A 21,090-nucleotide genomic window follows, 5' to 3' on the forward strand; every position below is an offset into this window, starting at 1 on the left:
TTTTATAATATTCACTAGTCCTGAGGGAGGAGCCAAGGCGGAGCTTGTCACAGGTATGCTGCCATGGAGGCACCAGGAAAATAAATTTTCCCATTCTGTTGCCTCTAGACCGTACATTTGATAATGCCACATTTTTTTTTTTTTTTAATTAATCTACCTTTTGTAATTTGTAGTATTTGATTTTCCTCCCCTGCGGCGATGGGCGGTCTCTTGCGGGGATCAGCATCACTTCCTGCTGAACCCCGCACTGTCTCCTGGGATCTCGTCCAAGTAATCCCAGGAGACATTGCGGCTAATGCAGCCGAAATCTCGCGAGATTTCGGCTAATACAGCCGAAATCTCGCGAGATTTCAGCTGTAATAGCCGAAATCACGTGAGATTTCGGCTGTATTAGCCGAAATCTCGCGAGATTTCGGCTGCATTAGCCGCAATGTCTCCTGTGATTACTTGGACGAGATCCCAGGAGACAGTGCGGGGTTCAGCAGGAAGTGATGCTGATCCCCGCAAGAGACCGCCCATCGCCGCAGGGGAGGAAAATCAAATACTACAAATTACAAAAGGTAGATTAATCAAAAAAATAATAATAATGTGGCATTATCAAATGTACGGTCTAGAGGCAACAGAATGGGAAAATGTATTATTATGTGTGCAGAACCGCTTTAAGTGGGCTGTAGTGAAAATCTGCAGAATGCAAAAAGCACCAAATATGCATGGGTGTGAATCAAGCCTTATAGCTTATGAAGAAAAACCTATCCAAGGAAAAACCCTTACCTTTTTTTAATGTATAGGTTTTGCTTGCAAAAGCTTTCTTCTGTCTCCCAGGATGCCAGTTTTTCAGACAAGAGATTGGCAGCATTTTTTTTTAAATTTGGAGCACTGGCCTTTGCTTGTGACCAGACAGTGAACCCTAACTTGTTACAATGTTGTATCCTCCTTTCAGGACAGGTTTTGGACTTTTAAACCCAGGTGACTCTGTGCTGTTTCTTACTTTCCATTTTGGATTTTATCTAGAGTGGATTGAATTTATCAGAGTCTGTGACCAGATCATCCAGTGCGTTGGAAGAAGTGAATATCAAGTCACATTCCGGTATGTACACCACTTTCATGTTGTGAAGTTTGTCAGTCACTAGAGAGGTGACGTGGGCTTATTTTTGAAGTGCAGTTTGCCGCTTTTGTAAACCTGCGTGATGCTGTCTATTGGTGAATGAGAGATTTATCTGGAAAGTTGGTTTGCAGGGTTTCTTCTTCCTTTTTTATTTTTTAAATGTTATATACTTAGAATGCAAGGGTAGAGCATACTGCTGTCAGTGGCGGAATTATAGGGGTCGCCAAGATCGCCATGGCGACCGGGCCCCTTGCTGCAGGGGGCCCTCAGGCCCCCTGTAATCTTCCGTAGGAGGGGAGGCTGAGAGGAGCTCCTCTATCATCAGCCGAACTGAAATCGGCTCTGTGCGGGAGCTCCTCACATTAGGGTAAAGTGTGTGCTCTTTGTCTCCCCCTACAGTGCAGTACCCAGCAGGAAGAGCCAAGGTACTGTAAACGTCTGCCGTTTTTTTTATAAGACTAGCTACTGCATTTGTGTTTATATGCGTGTGTGTGAGCATGCTTGTATGTGTGAGAGCATGCTTGTATGTATGTGTGTGAGCATGCTTGTATGTGTGTGTGTGTGTGTGAGAGCATGCTTGTATGTGCGTGTGTGAGCATGCTTGTATGTGCGTGTGTGAGCATACTTGTATGTGTGTGTGTGTGAGCATGCTTGTATGTGTGTGTGAGCATGCTTGTATGTGTGTGTGTGAGCATGCTTGTATGTGTGTGTGTGTGAGCATGCTTGTATGTGTGTGTGTGTGTGTGTGAGCATGCTTGTATGTGCGTGTGTGAGCATGCATGTGTGTGTGTGTGTGTGAGCATGCTTGTATGTGTGTGTGAGCATGCTTGTATGTGTGTGTGTGAGCATGCTTGTATGTGTGTGTGTGTGAGCATGCTTGTATGTGTGTGTGTGTGTGTGTGTGTGTGTGAGCATGCTTGTATGTGTGTGTGTGTGTGTGTGTGTGTGTGAGCATGCTTGTATGTGCGTGTGTGTGTGAGCATGCTTGTATGTGTGTGTGAGCATGCTTGTATGTGTGTGTGAGCATGCTTGTATGTGCGTGTGTGTGTGTGAGCATGCTTGTATGTGCGTGTGTGTGACCATGCTTGTATGTATGTGTGTGAGCATGCTTGTATGTGTGTATGTGTGTGAGCATGCTTGTATGTGTGTGTGTGTGTGAGCATGCATGTATGTGTGTGTGTGTGTAAGCATGCTTGTATGTGTGTGTGTGTGTGTGTGTGAGCATGCGTGTGTGTGAGCATGCATGTATGTGTGTGAGCATGCGTGTGTGTGCGTGTGTGAGCATGCGTGTGTGTGTGTGTGAGCATGTGTGTGTGTGTGTGTGTAAGCATGTATGTGTGTGAGCATGTATATGTGTGTGTGTTCATATATGTATGTGTATGTATGCATGTGTGTGTGCGCGCATGTATGTCCGTGTGCATGTATGCATATGTATGTATGTGAATGTGCATGTGTTTATCAGTGGCGGTGCATCCAAAAGGGTGCACAGGTGCCACCCCCTCTCTCCAGCCACACCCTCTATGATCAATGGATAGATTCATGCATAGCATAGCATGAATCTATCCATAGCCACCGCTGGCACCCTCATATTTAGGTGCCTGGTCCCTTTTGGGGTGTCGGGCGCCTGAATTACAGCGGCGGGGGGTGTTTTTGCAGATGCATGGAGGACCCCACTCGTGGCCATTACCCGCTGCCCCACCCAGACAGACTAAGTGGCGGGCAGACAGCGAACGGGTGGTGGGGATTCACAGTGGCAGCATTTGATGGGCACACCAACAGCATTTGATGGGCACAGTGTGTGAGAGCATGTTTGTTTGTGTGTGTGTGAGCATGCTTGTATGTATGTGTGTGTGAGCATGCTTGTATGTGTGTGTGTGTGTGTGTGAGAGCATGCTTGTATGTGTGTGTGTGTGAGCATGCTTGTATGTATGTGTGTGTGAGCATGCTTGTATGTGCGTGTGTGAGCATGCTTGTATGTGCGTGTGTGAGCATGCATGTATGTGTGTGTGAGCATGCTTGTATGTGCGTGTGTGTGAGCATGCTTGTATGTGCGTGTGTGTGTGCGACCATGCTTGTATGTATGGGTGTGTGAGCAAGCATGCTTGTATGTATGTATGTGTGTGAGCATGATTGTATGTGTGTATGTGTGTGTGTGTGAGCATGCTTGTATGTGCGTGTGTGAGCATGCTTGTATGTGCGTGTGTGAGCATGCTTGTATGTGTGTGTGTGAGCATGCATGTATGTGTGTGTGTGAGCATGCATGTATGTGTGTGTGTCTGTGTGAGCATGCTTGTATGTGCGTGTGTGTGTGAGCATGCTTGTATGTGCGTATGTGTGTGACCATGCTTGTATGTATGTGCGTGTGAGCATGCTTGTATGTGTGTGTGTGTGAGCATGCTTGTATGTGTGTATGTGTGTATGCTTGTATGTGCGTGTGTGAGCATGCATGTATGTGTGTGAGCATGCTTGTATGTGTGTGTGAGCATGCGTGTGTGTGAGCATGTGTGTGTGTGTGTGTGTAAGCATGTATGTGTGTGTAAACATGTATGTGTGTGAGCATGTATATGTATGTATGCATGTGTGTGTGCGCATGTATGTCCGTGTGCATGTATGCATATGTATGTATGTGAATGTGCATGTGTTTATCAGTGGCGGTACATCCAAAAGGGTGCACAGGTGCCATCCCCCTCTCTCCAGCCACACCCTCTATGACCAATGGATAGATTCATGCATAGCATAGCATGAATCTATCCATAGCCACCGCTGGCACCCTCATATTTAGGTGCCTGGTCCCTTTTGGGTGTCGGGCGCCTGAATTACAGCGGCGGGGGTGTTTTTGCAGCGCCTGATTAGAGCCATGGGCTCTAATAGGCTTCAAAATAGGTGAACTGCGAGCGCCATGCTTGACGCTCACAGTCTACCCAGTTGTGTTAGAAAAGTGAATTAATATTCACTTTCCTAACACTGAACCGCCTCTCCACCAATCAGGTGTGCGAGTCTGTTACCCATCACCTGATTGGCTGAAACGATAGGCGCAGCTATTGGACGCCTATCAGGAGGAGAGGACAGGAGATGAGGATGGCAGGAGATGCATGGAGGACCCCGCTCATGGCCGTTACCCGCTGCCCCACCCAGACAGACTAAGTGGCGGGCAGACAGCGAACGGGTGGTGGGGATTCACAGTGGCAGCATTTGATGGGCACACCAACAGCATTTGATGGGCACAGTGTGTGAGAGCATGTTTGTTTGTGTGTGTGTGAGCATGCTTGTATGTGTGTGTGTGTGTGTGAGCATGCTTGTATGTGCGTGTGTGAGCATGCTTGTATGTGCGTGTGTGAGCATGCATGTATGTGTGTGTGTGTGTGTGAGCATGCTTGTATGTGTGTGTGTGTGTGTGTGAGCATGCTTGTATGTGCGTGTGACCATGCATGCTTGTATGTGTGTGTGTGTGTGTGTGTGTGTGTGTGTGTGTGTGTGTGTGTGAGCATGCTTGTATGTGCGTGTGTGTGAGACCATGCATGCTTGTATGTATGTATGTGTGTGAGCATGCTTGTATGTGTGTGTGTGTGAGCATGCTTGTATGTGCGTGTGTGAGCATGCATGTATGTGTGTGTGAGCATGCTTGTTTGTGTGTGTGTGAGCATGCGTGTGTGTGAGCATGCGTGTATGTGTGTGTGTGTGTGTGTAAGCATGTATGTGTGTGTGTGTGTGTGTGTGTGTGTGTGTGTGTGTGTGTGTTCATATATGTATGTGTATGTATGCATGTGTGTGTGCGCATGTATGTGAGTGTGCATGTATGCATATGTATGTATGTGAATGTGCATGTGTTTATCAGTGGCGGTGCATCCAAAAGGGTGCACAGGTGCCACCCCCTCTCTCCAGCCACACCCTCTATGACCAATGGATAGATTCATGCATAGCATAGCATGAATCTATCCATAGCCACCGCTGGCACCCTCATATTTAGGTGCCTGGTCCCTTTTGGGGTGTCGGGCGCCTGAATTACAGCGGCGGGGGGTGTTTTTGCAGCACCTGATTAGAGCCATGGGCTCTAATAGGCTTCAAAATAGGTGAACTGCGAGTGCCATGCTTGACGCTCACAGTCTACCCAGGTGTGTTAGAAAAGTGAATTAATATTCACTTTCCTAACACTGAACCGCCTCTCCACCAATCAGGTGTGCGGGGCTGTTACCCATCACCTGATTGGCTGAAACGATAGGCGCAGCTATTGGATGCCTATCAGGAGGAGAGGACAGGAGATGAGGATGGCAGGAGATGCATGGAGGACCCCGCTCATGGCCGTTACCCGCTGCCCCACCCAGACAGGGTAAGTGGCGGGCAGACAGCGAGCGGGTGGTGGGGATTCACAGTGGCAGCATTTGATGGGCACACCAACAGCATTTGATGTGCACAGTGGCGGCATTTGATGGGCACACCAACAGCATTTGATGGGCACAGTGGCAGCATTTGTTGGGTACACTGGCAGCATTTGATGGGCACAGCGGTGGCATTTGATGATGGGCACAGCGGCAGAGTTTGATGGGCACAGCGGCAGAGTTTGATGGGCACAGTGGTGACATTTGATGGTACAGTGGTAGCGTTTGATGGGCACAGTGGCTTTAATTGATGTTTTTTAAATCGGTTCCCACTTGGGACTGGGCCCTGGTGTTCCACCATCGGGCTCGGAGAAAAGAGCCCTGTCCGGAGGTCGGGGGGGGGGGGGGGGGGTGGCCCTCCTCCAAGGTTTCCTGCATCGGGGCCCTGAAGTTTCTAGTTACGCCACTGACTGCTGTATACTCTATATTGTGCAGTATGTGTTATTTAATGCAAACATCTTGCATTCTGTAGTTTTTCTGTATTGTAAGCACATTTAAGCTTGCCATACACTGTACAATGTGATTTTACAACCTTCTTTAGAACTACCAGAAACTATACGGTGCAAGTGACTGTCCATTTGTGTTCTTTCGCATAGTTTTACTCAAGCCATACACATGGTGTTTTTTTTATTTTACTTTAACATGCAGGTTGAAGGAGGGAAAAGTGGATCCCCCCCCCCCCATTCACACATTTCTCTTTGGATGGGGTAATCTTTCCCACTGTGGCATTGCAGTATGACAGTGGGCTGTTTTCAAATTACTAGTGTTGTCAGCTATAGCCACACTGATCTTTCCATGAAGAGAACCAGAGTCCTGTTCTGAAAATGTTGGGAGTGCCCAAGGCTCTGACATGTTTAAGGATGATGCGACTTTGGGAATAAATCCTCGCACTGTTCTGAGTTCTACTCTGTCCGGATAGAATATGATATGATTATGATCTGCTCCTAAAGCTTGGAGCTCTGAAACCCGTCTGCCAGAAGGCTAGCTTCTAGGCTAGATTCCAAAGCGATGCTGACTCCGAAGGGGCAAAAAGGTGGACTGGCTAAGGACTCTAGGATAATAGCAAGGTCCCAAGTGGGAAAAGATTGTTTAGTTGGCGGTCGGATCTTTTTGACAGCTTTGAAGAACTGTATTATTAATGAGTCCTCGGCCCATCTTCTACTGGTTTGCCAATGAAATTGCTGATACCTGTACTTTTAGTGTACCTAGTGCAAGACCTAGGTCTAGGCCTGCCTGCAAAAACTCAAGAATTTGAGAGGATGATGGGGAATCTGGATCACAGCTTCTGCCAATCATGAAGGCCCTGAACTTTTGTTTGTGGATGGTTTTCTTGCCTTGAGTGGGGTTGCGATCACTTTGTTGGAACACCCTAGAGATTGGAACCTTTCCCTTTCAGCTGCCAGATGTGAAGATCCAGCCTGCGGGGATCTGGAAGGGTGTGACATCCTTGCGAGAGGCGAAGAGATATTATTGGAACCTTGACTGGAAGTCGGGTACTTAGATACATTGCTGTGGGGAACCAAGGATGTGTTGGCCAGTACGGTAGGACCGTTATCACTGTCGAGGTTTCTATCATAAGCCTTGACAGGAATCTTGGAATGAAAGGCCGTGGAGGGAAGGCATAGGCCCGATTGCATGCCCAGGGGGCTGAGAGGGCATCTAATGCCTCCGCTTGGGGTTGAGGAAGCCTTGAGATGCACCTTGGAAGCTTGGTATTGAATGCTGTTGCAAATAGGTCTAGCTCGAGGGGACCCCACTGGTTCACTATCCAGTCGAAAATCTCCGGGTGTAGAGACCATTCGTTGGCATCCGCAAACTTGCGGGAAAGGCGGTCGGCCCTCAAGTTGAGATGGCCGGGCAGATAAACTGCCCTCAGGTCCTTTAGATTCCTTTCTGCCCAGAGTATTATGGGTTCCACCTCCTTCAGGAGGGACCTGCTGCGTGTCCCCCCTTGCCGGTGTACATAGGATACCGCAGCCCTGTTGTCCATTCGGAGGAGAACAGGTTTCCCTGTAACCTCGAACCTTAGGGCTAGTAACGCAAGGTAGGCCGCTCTGACCTGCAGGACATTCGACACCAGGCCTGTTGTATGGAAGGACCATCTACGCTGCACTGAGATCCGGTTGCTGTGTGCTCCCCAACCTGCTGCACTGGCATTGGTAGTAATTGTGATCCAGTCGACATGCCCTAACGGGCGTGATTTCAGAAGTGTCTGTTTCTTCGTCCACCAATGCAGACTCCTGAGCATCAAGGTCGTCAAGTGTATGGGTTGGGATAGATACCACCTGTTCCACAGTCTTTTGCCAGGAGTAGAAGGTCGTCCAAGTAGTGGCATACCCGAAGCCCCAATTCTCTCAGAGGGGCTATGATGGCAATCGGGGTCTTTGTGAAGACTCTTGGCGATGTGCAGAGGCCCAATGGAAGACTCTGGAATTAGAGATGTACCTGCCCCACCGCCAATCTCAGATACTTCTGGAAAGGAGGGAGTATGGGTATATGCAGGTAAGCGTCCTGCAAGACTATTGACAACATCCAGCGCCCTGGTTGGTCTACACAAATAATCGTTCGTAGTGACTCCATTTTGAATCTTACTAGGAAGAAATAACGATTTAGACTTTTTAGGTCTATCACGGGTCTCCACCCTCCATTTCTCTTGGGGACTAGAAACAGGGTTGAGTAAAAACCCAAAAATCTCTCTGATGGAGGCACTGGAACTACCGCTTGCTGTTACTGCAAGGAGAGAAGAAATTGCTGTAGCACTTCCGTTTTTTAGGGGGGAACCTTGACACCCTTGTCAGGGAGAAGAAGACCTTGGGAGGTTTGTCTAGGAATGACCAAAAATGGCCGTATTTGACTGTGGAGACTACCCAAGAATCCCTGCACTTTTGTTCCCAGATCTTTGAGAAGTGTCTTAGCTTGGCCCACACAGGAATCGCTTGGGCTGGCCAGGCGTCAAAAGGATTTAGTAGAATCCTGTGGGGTAGGTATTGGTCTCTGTCTTCGGGTTTTGAGGAACGTGGACTGTGTGCTTTCCCAATTATGCCTGAAGCCTTTTCCCTGCCTGGACTATCGGTAATCCTTATTCTTGGAGTATTGGAATCTGGGTGCGATTGTCCTGGAGCGCCTAGATCACCTGTCTTGGGGTAGCAGGCCTGATTTTCCACCAGTGACTCGAGAGATGTCCTTGTCCAGTTTTTCCCTCAAACAAGGCTTCACCATCAAATGGTATCTTGCACCAGTTCTGTTTGGAGGCGATATCTGCTGCCCACGGTTTCAGCCACAAGGCTCATTTGGCCATAACTGTGTGGAGCATTGCCCTTGCGGAGCAAGGAATTGAATCGATGGCGGCTTCACCAATAAAGTCTGCTGAGAACTTCAGCTCATCCAAGGCCTTGATTATATCCTCCTCTGGGATGTCCTGTTGGATTGCCGACTCTATATTATCTGTCCAGACGCGTAGCGCATTGGACACTGATGTCAGGGCTATGACAGGTTTACAGGCGTTGTCTGCCATCTGGTACGCTTTTCTTGAGATCGAGATCCATCCTTCTGTCCAGTGGAGCCTTAAAAGAAGTTGAGTCTTCCAGGGGCAATGTGACATTCTTTGCCAACCTTACCACTGCTGCATCGACCACTGGAGAACCCTCCAGCATTGCGGAATCAGCCTATGAGAGAGGGAATAACTTTCCCAACCGATTTAATAGAGAACATTTTCTCTGTCTTTTCCCACTCTTCCTCAATCACATCCCTGATCTCCTCCATGAGAGGAAAAACTGAGATCTGGCGTTTGAGAAAGGGGAAGTACGATTTAGACTTCTTAAACCTCGATGTTGGTCTCTCCCAGCCGATCGCTTGTTTAGCTGCCTGTACATAAGGCTGGACCATGGCGAAAGCAAAGCCAGAGGCATCTAGGTCATCAGATGATTCCTCTGAGATGGCATTCTCTTCCTGATGTTTAGAGGAGGATGCCGACATCAGACGAAAAATTCCACTTGTGGACAGCCCCGGGATGGAAGCCTCAACCGTTTGCTCCTGAGGAGGAGACGCTGGTTGTTGCGTCGTCATTGTGGCTACCAATTCCGCAAGGGAGTCCTTTACTGCTTTCTTAAGTAGGTCCGCCATTTGCAGACCTTCAGATTCTCTGTCCGCTGCATCGTCCCTGAGGCAATCTCAAACAGATCAGTTTGTCTGAAAGTGGGGCAACTCCACACGCCTGACATCTTGGAGATCTAGGTCTCGGGGAGCATGAGTGATGGCGCCTTTTTGGCCGATTCTTTCTGCCACTTCTATAATCCCCATGCCAGGACGACCTGTCTCTGCTGTGACTAGAGTCATCATCGTCTTCATGTCACCTTGAGGTCCTCTTAGACATCTTCTGGCGTACAGGGCTGAAATACATAAAGTACCAGCCTGAGTGCACTCTTTTGTTTTTTTAAAAGTGTATCAACTTACCTGGACGTAGGTCCTTACCTCAGGTGTAGAGTAGGATCTTGTGCGGGGGCCGAATGGCTCATACTAGACGGATTAGCAGAAGCAGCAGCTAAGAAAAGAGTTTTAGAGGAGAAAAATCAACCAACCGTGTCCTTGACTGGAAAAAGGGACTTCGATAAATACATCTAAAATACGTCTAAATCTACATTTTGTCTTCTTGTCCCTTTTTTTTTTTGGGGGGGGGGGTTAAATTATATATATATTTTAATTTTTTATTTTTTGTAAATAAAATATAATTTATTTAATTATTTTTTATTAATTTTATTTGATAATTTAATATGTTTATGTCATTTTATACTATTTAATTAATTAATTAACCCATCTTCTCTTTTTTTTTTTTTTTATTATATTAAAGCTCAGAGTAGCAGTTCTCCCTGCAGCCACAGGCGTCCTACTGAGGCCATCAGGGAGATAAACAGTAGAACAGGAGAGGCAGGGCACGCCTCTATCCTGTCTTTGACATTTTGAGGGCATAAACGTCACTGTGCCCTTATCAAAGATGGCCGCCGCGGCCTCCGAATCCACTGCGCATGCGCCGATCGGCGGAACAGTAAGCTAGAAGCCTCACACCGCCGGCGCATGCGCAGAGCACGGCGGGGAACGCCGAAAGTTAAATAAAACGCCGGCGCTGAGCGCGCGCGGCTCCTATGGAGCCGGGAATGGCGGCAGGGGCTAAGAGGGAGGTTTTTTTCTCTGAGAGAAACAAACAAATGGGAGGTCAAAAGAAAAGAAAGAAAGAAAGAAAGAAAGAAATGGAAGGTTGGGGAGGGGAAGAGAGCAAAAGAGAGAGGGAAGAGAAAAGATAAAAGATATAAAACCTAAAAGGGAAAGGAAAGGAAGGAAGAAAAGAGAGAAGGAGGAAAAAAAAAAAGAAATGTAGAAATAGCTGCTGCCTCCGTTACCATGAATGAGCTGGTGCCTGATCAACTTGCAGATAAAGCTCTTACTTAAGAGACAAACTGCTTGTCCCAAAAGATCCTACAGAAGGGACTTCCAACCTTATAAGCGCGTTTAGCTGCCCAAGAGAAGGAACTGCGTCTGGGAGAGGCTTGAACCCGGACGGAAGCTGCCGACTGCAGAAGGTAAGGACGCCGACCAGGATTCACTGCCATGAGGTATGAGGAAAAAAAGGAGAATGCGGGGGCTGTACTAACCTTTTCTTTTATAATATTCACTAGTCCTGAGGGAGGAGCCAAGGCGGAGCTTGTCACAGGTATGCTGCCATGGAGGCACCAGGAAAATAAATTTTCCCATTCTGTTGCCTCTAGACCGTACATTTGATAATGCCACATTTTTTTTTTTTTTTAATTAATCTACCTTTTGTAATTTGTAGTATTTGATTTTCCTCCCCTGCGGCGATGGGCGGTCTCTTGCGGGGATCAGCATCACTTCCTGCTGAACCCCGCACTGTCTCCTGGGATCTCGTCCAAGTAATCCCAGGAGACATTGCGGCTAATGCAGCCGAAATCTCGCGAGATTTCAGCTGTAATAGCCGAAATCACGCGAGATTTCGGCTGTATTAGCCGAAATCTCGTGAGATTTCGGCTGCATTAGCCGCAATGTCTCCTGTGATTACTTGGACGAGATCCCAGGAGACAGTGCGGGGTTCAGCAGGAAGAGATGCTGATCCCCGCAAGAGACCGCCCATCGCCGCAGGGGAGGAAAATTAAATACTACAAATTACAAAAGGTAGATTAATCAAAAAAATAATAATAATGTGGCATTATCAAATGTACGGTCTAGAGGCAACAGAATGGGAAAATGTATTATTATGTGTGCAGAACTGCTTTAAGTGGGCTGTAGTGAAAATCTGCAGAATGCAAAAAGCACCAAATATGCATGGGTGTGAATCAAGCCTTATAGCTTATGAAGAAAAACCTATCCAAGGAAAAACCCTTACCTTTTTTTAATGTATAGGTTTTGCTTGCAAAAGCTTTCTTCTGTCTCCCAGGATGCCAGTTTTTCAGACAAGAGATTGGCAGCATTTTTTTTTAAATTTGGAGCACTGGCCTTTGCTTGTGACCAGACAGTGAACCCTAACTTGTTACAATGTTGTATCCTCCTTTCAGGACAGGTTTTGGACTTTTAAACCCAGGTGACTCTGTGCTGTTTCTTACTTTCCATTTTGGATTTTATCTAGAGTGGATTGAATTTATCAGAGTCTGTGACCAGATCATCCAGTGCGTTGGAAGAAGTGAATATCAAGTCACATTCCGGTATGTACACCACTTTCATGTTGTGAAGTTTGTCAGTCACTAGAGAGGTGACGTGGGCTTATTTTTGAAGTGCAGTTTGCCGCTTTTGTAAACCTGCGTGATGCTGTCTATTGGTGAATGAGAGATTTATCTGGAAAGTTGGTTTGCAGGGTTTCTTCTTCCTTTTTTATTTTTTAAATGTTATATACTTAGAATGCAAGGGTAGAGCATACTGCTGTCAGTGGCGGAATTATAGGGGTCGCCAAGATCGCCATGGCGACCGGGCCCCTTGCTGCAGGGGGCCCTCAGGCCCCCTGTAATCTTCCGTAGGAGGGGAGGCTGAGAGGAGTTCCTCTATCATCAGCCGAACTGAAATCGGCTCTGTGCGGGAGCTCCTCACATTAGGGTAAAGTGTGTGCTCTTTGTCTCCCCCTACAGTGCAGTACCCAGCAGGAAGAGCCAAGGTACTGTAAACGTCTGCCGTTTTTTTTATAAGACTAGCTACTGCATTTGTGTTTATATGCGTGTGTGTGAGCATGCTTGTATGTGTGAGAGCATGCTTGTATGTATGTGTGTGTGAGCATGCTTGTATGTGTGTGTGTGTGTGTGAGAGCATGCTTGTATGTGCGTGTGTGAGCATGCTTGTATGTGCGTGTGTGAGCATGCTTGTATGTGTGTGTGTGTGAGCATGCATGTGTGTGTGTGTGTGTGTGAGCATGCTTGTATGTGTGTGTGTGAGCATGCTTGTATGTGTGTGTGTGAGCATGCTTGTATGTGTGTGTGTGAGCATGCTTGTATGTGTGTGTGTGTGAGCATGCTTGTATGTGTGTGTGTGTGTGTGTGAGCATGCTTGTATGTGTGTGTGTGAGCATGCTTGTATGTGCGTGTGTGAGCATGCTTGTATGTGCGTGTGTGAGCATGCTTGTATGTGCGTGTGTGAGCATGCATGTGTGTGTGTGTGTGTGAGCATGCTTGTATGTGTGTGTGAGCATGCTTGTATGTGTGTGTGTGAGCATGCTTGTATGTGTGTGTGTGTGTGTGTGTGTGTGAGCATGCTTGTATGTGTGTGTGTGTGTGTGTGTGTGTGTGTGTGTGTGTGTGTGAGCATGCTTGTATGTGCGTGTGTGTGTGAGCATGCTTGTATGTGTGTGTGAGCATGCTTGTATGTGTGTGTGAGCATGCTTGTATGTGTGTGTGAGCATGCTTGTATGTGCGTGTGTGTGTGTGAGCATGCTTGTATGTGCGTGTGTGTGACCATGCTTGTATGTATGTGCGTGTGAGCAAGCATGCTTGTATGTATGTGTGTGAGCATGCTTGTATGTGTGTATGTGTGTGAGCATGCTTGTATGTGTGTGTGTGTGAGCATGCATGTATGTGTGTGTGTGTGTGAGCATGCTTGTATGTGTGTGTGTGTGTGTGTGAGCATGCGTGTGTGTGAGCATGCATGTATGTGTGTGAGCATGCGTGTGTGTGCGTGTGTGAGCATGCGTGTGTGTGTGTGAGCATGTGTGTGTGTGTGTGTGTGTGTAAGCATGTATGTGTGTGAGCATGTATATGTGTGTGTGTTCATATATGTATGTGTATGTATGCATGTGTGTGTGCGCGCATGTATGTCCGTGTGCATGTATGCATATGTATGTATGTGAATGTGCATGTGTTTATCAGTGGCGGTGCATCCAAAAGGGTGCACAGGTGCCACCCCCTCTCTCCAGCCACACCCTCTATGACCAATGGATAGATTCATGCATAGCATAGCATGAATCTATCCATAGCCACCGCTGGCACCCTCATATTTAGGTGCCTGGTCCCTTTTGGGGTGTCGGGCGCCTGAATTACAGCGGCGGGGGGTGTTTTTGCAGATGCATGGAGGACCCCACTCATGGCCGTTACCCGCTGCCCCACCCAGACAGACTAAGTGGCGGGCAGACAGCGAACGGGTGGTGGGGATTCACAGTGGCAGCATTTGATGGGCACACCAACAGCATTTGATGGGCACAGTGTGTGAGAGCATGTTTGTTTGTGTGTGTGTGAGCATGCTTGTATGTATGTGTGTGTGAGCATGCTTGTATGTGTGTGTGTGTGTGTGTGTGAGAGCATGCTTGTATGTGTGTGTGTGTGAGCATGCTTGTATGTATGTGTGTGTGAGCATGCTTGTATGTGCGTGTGTGAGCATGCTTGTATGTGCGTGTGTGAGCATGCTTGTATGTGCGTGTGTGAGCATGCATGTATGTGTGTGTGTGTGAGCATGCTTGTATGTGCGTGTGTGTGTGTGACCATGCTTGTATGTATGGGTATGTGAGCAAGCATGCTTGTATGTATGTATGTGTGTGAGCATGATTGTATGTGTGTATGTGTGTGTGTGTGAGCATGCTTGTATGTGCGTGTGTGAGCATGCATGTATGTGTGTGTGTGTGTGTGTGTGTGTGTGTGTGTGTGTGTGAGCATGCTTGTGTGTGTGCGTGTGTGAGCATGCTTGTATGTGCGTGTGTGAGCATGCTTGTATGTGCGTGTGTGAGCATGCTTGTATGTGTGTGTGTGAGCATGCATGTATGTGTGTGTGTCTGTGTGAGCATGCTTGTATGTGCGTGTGTGTGTGAGCATGCTTGTATGTGCGTGTGTGTGTAACCATGCTTGTATGTATGTGCGTGTGAGCATGCTTGTATGTGTGTGTGTGTGAGCATGCTTGTATGTGTGTATGTGTGTATGCTTGTATGTGCGTGTGTGAGCATGCATGTATGTGTGTGAGCATGCTTGTATGTGTGTGTGTGAGCATGCGTGTGTGTGAGCATGCGTGTGTGTGAGCATGTGTGTGTGTGTGTGTGTAAGCATGTATGTGTGTGTAAGCATGTATGTGTGTGAGCATGTATATGTATGTATGCATGTGTGTGTGCGCATGTATGTCCGTGTGCATGTATGCATATGTATGTATGTGAATGTGCATGTGTTTATCAGTGGCGGTACATCCAAAAGGGTGCACAGGTGCCATCCCCCTCTCTCCAGCCACACCCTCTATGACCAATGGATAGATTCATGCATAGCATAGCATGAATCTATCCATAGCCACCGCTGGCACCCTCATATTTAGGTGCCTGGTCCCTTTTGGGTGTCGGGCGCCTGAATTACAGCGGCGGGGGTGTTTTTGCAGCACCTGATTAGAGCCATGGGCTCTAATAGGCTTCAAAATAGGTGAACTGCGAGCGCCATGCTTGACGCTCACAGTCTACCCAGGTGTGTTAGAAAAGTGAATTAATATTCACTTTCCTAACACTGAACCGCCTCTCCACCAATCAGGTGTGCGAGTCTGTTACCCATCACCTGATTGGCTGAAACGATAGGCGCAGCTATTGGACGCCTATCAGGAGGAGAGGACAGGAGATGAGGATGGCAGGAGATGCATGGAGGACCCCGCTCATGGCCGTTACCCGCTGCCCCACCCAGACAGACTAAGTGGCGGGCAGACAGCGAACGGGTGGTGGGGATTCACAGTGGCAGCATTTGATGGGCACACCAACAGCATTTGATGGGCACAGTGTGTGAGAGCATGTTTGTTTGTGTGTGTGTGAGCATGCTTGTATGTGTGTGTGTGTGTGTGTGTGAGCATGCTTGTATGTATGTGTGTGTGAGCATGCTTGTATGTGCGTGTGTGAGCATGCTTGTATGTGCGTTTGTGAGCATGCATGTATGTGTGTGTGTGAGCATGCATGTATGTGTGTGTGTGTGTGTGTGAGCATGCTTGTATGTGTGTGTGTGTGTGTGAGCATGCTTGTATGTGTGTGTGTGTGTGTGTGTGTGTGAGCATGCTTGTATGTGCGTGTGTGTGTGTGTGACCATGCATGCTTGTGTGTGTGTGTGTGTGTGTGTGAGCATGCTTGTATGTGCGTGTGTGTGAGACCATGCATGCTTGTATGTATGTATGTGTGTGAGCATGCTTGTATGTGTGTGTGTGTGAGCATGCTTGTATGTGCGTGTGTGAGCATGATTGTATGTGCGTGTGTGAGCATGCATGTATGTGTGTGTGAGCATGCTTGTTTGTGTGTGTGTGAGCATGCGTGTATGTGTGTGTGTGTAAGTATGTGTGTGTGTGTGTGTGTGTGTGTGTGTGTTCATATATGTATGTGTATGTATGCATGTGTGTGTGCGCATGTATGTGAGTGTGCATGTATGCATATGTATGTATGTGAATGTGCATGTGTTTATCAGTGGCGGTGCATCCAAAAGGGTGCACAGGTGCCACCCCCTCTCTCCAGCCACACCCTCTATGACCAATGGATAGATTCATGCATAGCATAGCATGAATCTATCCATAGCCACCGCTGGCACCCTCATATTTAGGTGCCTGGTCCCTTTTGGGGTGTCGGGCGCCTGAATTACAGCGGCGGGGGGTGTTTTTGCAGCACCTGATTAGAGCCATGGGCTCTAATAGGCTTCAAAATAGGTGAACTGCGAGTGCCATGCTTGACGCTCACAGTCTACCCAGGTGTGTTAGAAAAGTGAATTAATATTCACTTTCCTAACACTGAACCGCCTCTCCACCAATCAGGTGTGCGGGGCTGTTACCCATCACCTGATTGGCTGAAACGATAGGCGCAGCTATTGGATGCCTATCAGGAGGAGAGGACAGGAGATGAGGATGGCAGGAGATGCATGGAGGACCCCGCTCATGGCCGTTACCCGCTGCCCCACCCAGACAGGGTAAGTGGCGGGCAGACAGCGAGCGGGTGGTGGGGATTCACAGTGGCAGCATTTGATGGGCACACCAACAGCATTTGATGGGCACACCAACAGCATTTGATGTGCACAGTGGCGGCATTTGATGGGCACACCAACAGCATTTGATGGGCACAGTGGCAGCATTTGTTGGGTACACTGGCAGCATTTGATGGGCACAGCGGTGGCATTTGATGATGGGCACAGCGGCAGAGTTTGATGGGCACAGCGGCAGAGTTTGATGGGCACAGTGGTGACATTTGATGGTACAGTGGTAGCGTTTGATGGGCACAGTGGCTTTAATTGATGTTTTTTAAATCGGTTCCCACTTGGGACTGGGCCCTGGTGTTCCACCATCGGGCTCGGAGAAAAGAGCCCTGTCCGGAGGTCGGGGGGGGGGGGGGGGGTGGCCCTCCCCCAAGGTTTCCTGCATCGGGGCCCTGAAGTTTCTAGTTACGCCACTGACTGCTGTATACTCTATATTGTGCAGTATGTGATATTTAATGCAAACATCTTGCATTCTGTAGTTTTTCTGTATTGTAAGCACATTTAAGCTTGCCATACACTGTACAATGTGATTTTACAACCTTCTTTAGAACTACCAGAAACTATACGGTGCAAGTGACTGTCCATTTGTGTTCTTTCGCATAGTTTTATTCAAGCCATACACATGGTGTTTTTTTTATTTTACTTTAACATGCAGGTTGAAGGAGGGAAAAGTGGATCCCCCCCCCCCCATTCACACATTTCTCTTTGGATGGGGGTAATCTTTCCCACTGTGGCATTGCAGTATGACAGTGGGCTGTTTTCAAATTACTAGTGTTGTCAGCTATAGCCACACTGATCATTGGGGAAAATTGTCTGGTTGTACACAAGTCATCCAATAGATCAACTTCTGTACAACCAGCCAGCCTATACATGGATCAAAATTCAGCCATTCCTGCTAAACAAGCAGAATTTTTTGACTCCATGTACAGCCAGGCTAACTCTAAAGCACAACCTCTGTACAATCAGATTGTCTTTTGTATGGCCAGCTGAAAATGCAAAAGATTTTAGTGTCTCTTGTCAATAACATTCCAGGTGATAGAGGGGCTTATTTTGAAGTGCAGATACTCAAGTGTATCTTTCAGTTTACTGTAAATTGGCGATTATGTTCTATTTGTGAATGAAGCATGAGGGAAATTGATTTGCTGTGTTCCTTATGTTTACTGTATTAAGACACTACAGATTAGGGAATATGCCAGGGACTTGTATCCTATTTGAGATCTTGACTTCAACCATAACAAAAACGCATTGCATAGACCTAGTTTTTCTGTCTTGTTATGCACATTTAGGGTGGTCATACACTATACAATCTCCTTAAGACCCCTTTCACACTGAGGTGGTTTTCAGACATTTTAGCACTAAAAATGGCCTCTAAAAAGTGCCTGGAAACTGCCTCCCATTGTGCATTGTGTGCTTTCACACTGGGGCAGTGCACTTGCGGGATGTTAGAAAAATTCCTCCAAGCAGCATTTTTGAGCGGCTTGGAAGCACTGTATTTAGCGCTTTCAAAATGCCCCTGCCCATTGAGTAGGTGGGGCTTTTTACTTTTTCTACCTTTCAATTTTTAAATGCAACGCATAAACAGAGTGATCCTCACTGAGCTAGCAGTCTATCAAAATAGACATGCCATGTGTGAAAGGCACCTAACATTAATAAGGTACAATCAGCCTTAAACAAAACTTCATTAAATAGGTATGATGGTTTTAAAAAAGTGAGCCACCATTACCATGTGCAATGCTGCTGGAAATGACAAAGGGCCATGTAACTTTGTTTAAAAAAAAAAATAGCCCACATTCACATTGAGTCGATTTGACTATTGCCGGCAATGGTGCCGTCCAAATTGGTGCAATGCCGACTTTGTGGCAATGCACTGATTACCAAAAGTAATGCCTGTACTACTTTTGGCGACTTCAAGGGTGATTTGAAGGGATTTATTTGTATGAACCCTCATAAATGTCTGTAAAATTACCCCAAAGTCTGACTGCATGCAGTTCCGTGCGCTTTTTTATGCATTATATGCATACACAGTGTTTTCCATGTATTCCAATGGCTCTAGTTCACACCAGTGCAGTCAGTTCCAGTCAGTTTACCATGCAGAAACTGACGAACTGACTGCATTGGTGTGAACTAGAGCCATTGGAATACATGGAAAATGTATTCGATAAATATGCTTTTTTAGCGCAGAGAAAATCACACGGAACGGCATCTGGTGTGAACTGGCCCTAAGCCTAGGTTCACACTGCTGCAATGTAGGAACAAGTGCAATTCCAGCATTTGTTCCCACATCGCTCCTCTCCCACAGGCAGTTCACACTGGCTTCTGCAAACCATGGCAGATGCATTACATTGTTATTAACACCACCAGATTGGTTCATAGATCGCAGTGTCAACTGTGAACTTGCATAGGTAAGAACACCTATGCCATCCGATTTTCAGTGTGGGAGGGGGTCCCATTACTTTTGTTTTTCCCTGTGAATTTAACCACTTGCTTACTGGGCACTTAAACACCCTTCCTGCCCAGACCAATTTTCAGCTTTCGGTGCTCTCACAATTTGAATGACAATTACTCAGTCATGCAACACTGTACCCAAATGAATTTTTTGTCCTTTTTTTTCCCCACAAATAGAGCTTTCTTTTGGTGGTATTTGATCACCTCTGGGGTTTTTATTTTTTGCGCTATAAATGAAAAAAGTCCAAAAATTTTTAAAAACGCATATTTCTTTGTTTCTGTGACAGAATTATGCAAATTATAAATTTTGGCCACAATTTATACTGCTACATATCTTTGGTAAAAATAACCCAAATTAGTGGATATTATTTGGTCATTGTGAAAGTTAGAGAGTCTACAAGGTGTGGTGCGAATCGCACAAAATTGATCACATCTGATGTACTGGTGGCCTATCTCGCTTCTTGTGACCCGAACAAGCCAGGAAAGTACAAATACCCCCCAAATGACTCCTTTTTGGAAAGTAGACATTCCAAGGTATTTAGTAAGAGGCATAGTGAGCTTTTTGATGTTGTCATTTTTTTCCCCACAATTCTTTGCAAAATTAAGATTTTTCTTCTTTTTTTTTTTTTTTCTCCACAAAATTGTCATTGTAATAGGTTATTTCTCTCACGTGGCATATGTATACCACAAATGACACCCCCCCAAAAAATTCTGCTACTCCTCCTGAGTATTACAATACCACATGTGTGGGACTTTTTCACAGCCTGGCCACATAGAGAGGCCCAACATGCAGGTAGTGCCATCATGTGTTCTAGGAACATAAATTACACATCTAACTTGTTGACTAGTTATTACACTTTTGAAGCACCAGGACAATGACACGTGACACTGATGACAGATGGCACTGATACGTGGCAATGATGACAGGTGGCACTGATGACAGATGGCACTAATATGTGGCACTGATGACAGATGGCACTAATATGTGGCACTGATGACACGTGGCACTTATACGTGGCACTGATGACACGTGGCACTAATATGTGGCACTGAAGACATGTGGCACTAATACGTGGCACTGATGACAGATGGCACTAATACATGGCACCGATGACGCGTGACACTGATGACAGATGGCACTGATAAGTGGCATTGATGACACGTGACACTGACAGGTGGCACTAATGACAGATGGCACTGATACGTGGCACTGATGACAGATGGCACTATGGCACTGATGACACATGGCACTGATGACAGATGGCACTTATACGTGGCACTAACAGGTGGCACTGGGGGCAGGTAGCACTGGGGTGGATGGGACTGGGGGCAGGTAGCACTGGGGCAGGTGGCACTGGGGCAGATGGCACTGCTGGGGGAGGATGGCACTGCTGGGGGAGGATGGCACTTTTTATTTTATTTTTTTACTTTTTTTTTTCACTAGAGGCAGAACGGCTGCCGCTGCAGCCGTTCATCTCTCCCCTCTCACACTGTCTGTGCGAGGAGGGAGAGCGGCGCTGAGAGATGATCTCATATGTTTACATATGAGATCATCTCCCATTGGACATGCCGATCACGCTGTAAACGGCCGCTGTGATTGGCCGTTTACAGCGATCTGTGTTTGCCTGTCCCCGGGGGACACGGCGAACACCGAACTTACTTGCGTAAGTAAACATCAGGACGCCAAGGGACGACCACCCGGATGAACGCGCCTGCTCTACGG

This window comes from Lithobates pipiens, unplaced genomic scaffold (assembly GCF_037356315.1).
Source record: "Lithobates pipiens isolate NorthernLeopardFrog02 unplaced genomic scaffold, aLitPip1_a1.2 Scaffold_61, whole genome shotgun sequence".
Classification (NCBI taxonomy): Eukaryota; Metazoa; Chordata; class Amphibia; order Anura; family Ranidae; genus Lithobates; species Lithobates pipiens.